This window comes from Arachis hypogaea, chromosome 11 (genome assembly GCF_003086295.3).
Source record: "Arachis hypogaea cultivar Tifrunner chromosome 11, arahy.Tifrunner.gnm2.J5K5, whole genome shotgun sequence".
NCBI classification, from domain to species: domain Eukaryota; kingdom Viridiplantae; phylum Streptophyta; class Magnoliopsida; order Fabales; family Fabaceae; genus Arachis; species Arachis hypogaea.
In genome coordinates this window covers 137,606,277-137,610,892 of record NC_092046.1, presented here as the reverse complement: position 1 = coordinate 137,610,892, position 4,616 = coordinate 137,606,277, and positions in this window count along the sequence as shown.

Here is a 4,616-nt window from a genome sequence, read left to right as displayed (position 1 = left end):
GTCAAATTAATTTTTAACATTTTATTTTGTTATATATATTAATTTCAAATCAAATTTTGATAAAATGGTAAATAAATCCATCTTTATTATTACTCTTATTTAATAAACACATAAAATTCTAAAATTTTAAAATTTATTTTTAGAGTAAAGTTTTATATAGATCTTTGAGATTCAAATCATTACTCAGTGTGGTCTTTGAAATTTTAATTTTATCATTATAGTTTCTCATATATAACTCCGGACACTATAATAGTCTTTTAGCATCTTTTTGGTAATGTTTCAATAACTCCGGACACTATAATTGTCTTTGAGCATCTTTTCGATAAGGTGTTTGCTACGGTACGATGATAAATTCATACGTACCGATACCTTTAAAAATGGACAAATAATAACAAGTCACGTGAAATTTATTTTCCACATCAAAATTTAATTTTTGTTTTTTTAAATATATATTATATCACCATTTCTACTAATATACCCATTTAATTAAATAAAAATAAAAAATATTTTTTATTTAATTTTATAAAAAGTCTTAAACATCATTCTTTTATTTGATTAAACAAAAATATCCTTTTAAATTAACGAAATTTTAGAATTCAATTAATCCTAATTTTATAGTTTCAAATAATTTAAACAACAAAACAAAAACATATTAAAAAAACAAAAAATCAAAATTTCTTCATCTTCTCCAATTTCTCTAATCATTCATGCCCCCTCTAAGCAAAACATATCAAAGAAACAAAAAATCGATGGTTCTTCATCTTCTCCAATTACCCCTCAGAAGCAAAGTAGTGAAAGTCCCAAACCAAAACCCTAGGTTCTTTGCCGCCGCTGTTTAGAGAACAACTCAGCACTTGAGAACAACTCAGCACTTGAGACCAAGTCCCGGTTCAACGTCGGAGATAGGACAATATCACCTTCCGGTGACACTGGCATGTTGAGATCATGGGTGACAGATGAAGACTACAAGATTTCGCCAGGCGAAGTTGCCTCTGAGTTTGGGAAAATTACAAAGCTCAACTTCAGTTTGATCCCTAATTACACAGCACCAGACCTTGTCTACCGAACTCTACGGCACATGATGAGAGGAAACGCCACAGTCAACTGGAGCTTCAAAGAATCTAGGGTTTTGGTTTGAGATTTTCACTGTTTTGCTTCAGAGAGGTAATTGGAGAAGATGAAGAACAATTGATTTTTTGTTTCTTTGATATGTTTTGCTTAGAGGGAGGTACGAATGATTAGAAAAATTGGAGAAGATGAAGAAATTTTAATTTTTTTATTTTTTTAATATATTTTTGTTTTGTTGTTTAAATTATTTGAAACTATAAAATTAAGATGAATTGAATTCTAAAATTTCTTAATTTAAAAGGATATTTTTGTCTAATCAAATAAAAGAAAGATGTTTAAGACTTTTTATAAAATTATTTTTTATTTTTATTTAATTAAAGGGGTGTATTAGTAAAAGTAGTGATATAATAAATATTTAAAAAAACAAAAATTAAATGTTGATGTGAAAAATAAATTTTACATAAATTGTTATTATTTGTCCATATTTTAAACGTATCGATACGTATGAATTTATCATCATACCATAACAAATACCTTAAGTGAAACTTATGTATGGTGCTCAAGTGTGGATTATATTAGAACATGTCTTCTTCTAATCTAAGGAAGAAAGTTTTTATAGATGATCTTGCTATACATCTAACAAAATCGCATATTAATATATATATATATTAATGAGTATCAAGTAGTTTGAGAATTGAGACTATATTATTATATGTTTAAATAACATGAGATGAAACCAAAATATATGTGAAGATTGATTTGCACTTCATAACTATCAATGCTGACATACACTCACATTGCAATATTTTTTTATTAATTTCCTCATTACAATATTTCTTTTGAAAAATAAAACCCGTCAAGCAGGCCAACCATACACTACCACACTAAAAGTTTAGAAGAAAAAAACAAAGAAGCAGCTAAGGAAATCTCCATTATTTCTCGTTATGTAAACTATTGTTCACCCCGTCCAAGATGCCACTATGGACCTTAATTAATTTGCTATGTTAATGTCTTTATTGACTTCAAGACCATGAAGTCAAAAGGTTGGAATACTTGAGAGTTAATAATTGAGATTGCATGCATTGTATCATCTTTAATTAATTCGTTCTGTTTCTATTATTTTCTATTTCCTTGTTATTTTTAATATAGTTATATATATAAACTTTACAAGAAAATAATTCAAATTTTGAATTTTAAATTTTTTTTACAAAAGTTTAAAAAATAATAATTCAATAAATAAGGCAGAAACCAAACAAAGGTTTAATTAGATGTTGATATATATATTTTGAGAAACGGACAAATCGATTCTTAATTTTTTAGTCTGCACCTCTGCGGATATTTAAGTCTCTGAAGTTTTAAGAATACATTTAAGTTTCAGATTTTTTCAAAATGTGGATACATCGATCCCTGAGTCTAATTTGTTTTATTTTAAAAATTCTCCCACATGTATATTCATATCGACCAGGTCAGTACAACGAGAATTACGTTTAATTTTTCTATTAGATCTGACAGATCCAATTGAACATAAGAGATCGATATATCCAAATTTAAAAAAAGTCAGTAACTTAAATATATTTTAAAATTTTAAAATATTTAAATGTCCATATATCAAAATATCAAGGATTTATTTCTCCTTTTCTCTTATTCTTTTGATGATCATCGTGTATGTCAAGCCAAAAGTATAAAGTATTATATGCTTGTGTAACCCAAACCATGTCATGATTCCATTCCTAGAATCAACACGATCTAATAAAGGAGAAAAATTATAAACTAATAAAATAAAAAGTTAATCACTTGTAATTTTTATTATGTACGAGTTTTATTATTTTAATTTAAAGGTAACTAAATTTTTATTTTTTCATTTTAAAAAAGAGTGTGATTTATATTATTATATAGAGAGAGATATTTCAATTTAGTTTAATTTCCGTGCATATATAATAGTTTTCATTTACAACTGTGATATGTTCCCAAAATGTCAACATATAATGGCTTTTGAATCCTTCACAAGACAATATTGAAGACTCAAGACCGCGTCCGTGTCTAACACAATATATTCTAAGTATTTAGCAAAAACCATATATAAACGAGGTATTTAATTTCTAGAATATCTCTAGATATTAATTATTAATTCATTTACATATAATAATAATAATAATAATAATAATAATAATAATAATAATAATAATATATGTAAAAGATTAATAATTAAATCAATTATTATATATATTATTTAATTTATTTTTAATATATATTTTATATTTAAATATGTATTTTTATTTTTAGTGTATACGCAACATATATTTGTAATAATGGATTTATAGTTGATGAACATGTTGATTGTATAATTTAGTATGCTATTGATTGTTAATTACAAACCTAAATATAATTTTCGAGTCATGCATACTTTAATGGGCTGGGTAATATATATACCCCAAGCAAGTATATATAGACATATAGTGGAGATGTAACTAACTATATATACATAATAAATCTGAATGTTTTGGTGGCCATTGATAACATGCCACTAATACATACCAACTATAGGGTATAGGGGGAGTCACATTCTTCAGCATATAGAATCATTGCCATTCTGAAAACTATAACAAATTCAAGGAATTCACACAAAGATCCCATTATACATATGGATACATCCATCAAGACTAAGATTAACCGCTCCGCTAGGAAAATAATAAAAAATCTAAATAATGTAAATAATGGGTTTTGAATTTAGTCCAATATAAAAAAAATAAGAAAATTTTTTAAAAAGATTCATCAAAACGCCTTCTTTTTCTTCAAATTGTCTGCTACCCCATCCTCATCAATCATCCCATCTCTCTGGTGTTAGAAGCTCTTTCATCGGTCATCATCGTTCACTCCTATAGCCTTTTCTTCCATCATCGTCGTAGAATCGTCATCAAACAACCATTCATATAGTTATTAAAATAATCATCCCACTACCTAGTAAAATGATTATCCAACATTTGTTAATTGTATATACTTAAACTGAATCGAACAAAATAACCATCCAATTAAGAATTAAAATACTATCTGTATACCTAGTAAATTGAACATCCAGCACATTTTCGGAGTGAAAAGAGTCGACAGCGATGCATAGAGGCAGGGGAGGAGATCCGGCGACGGAGGAGCCACGCAACGACAACTTCGGTTAGACGAGGTTGCGAATCTGCTCCGTGGGCTTCGAACCCGAACGCGCAGCGGCCAGAGATGGAAGAGGAGGAGGAGTCGAATCAGTGGGAAGAAGAGTGGCATCGATGAGGTGCAGCACAACAACAACAACGGCGCAACGGGAAGGACAGATGACGAGGATAACGTGCATCTCGAATAGCGCAACAGGAGGCAGCGACCTGCGGTGGGACCTACACGGTCGGCGACGGGTGGGCAGCGGTAATAAGGACGCACGGGCCTGCTACAGCCCCGTTGCTACGGCGCGTAAGCGGAACGCGGAGAGGCTGGGCGGTGTCGGACCGGACAGTAGAGAAGTGCAGCGGCACCGAGGTGACTCTACGAACCAGAGATTGCAAATGGAG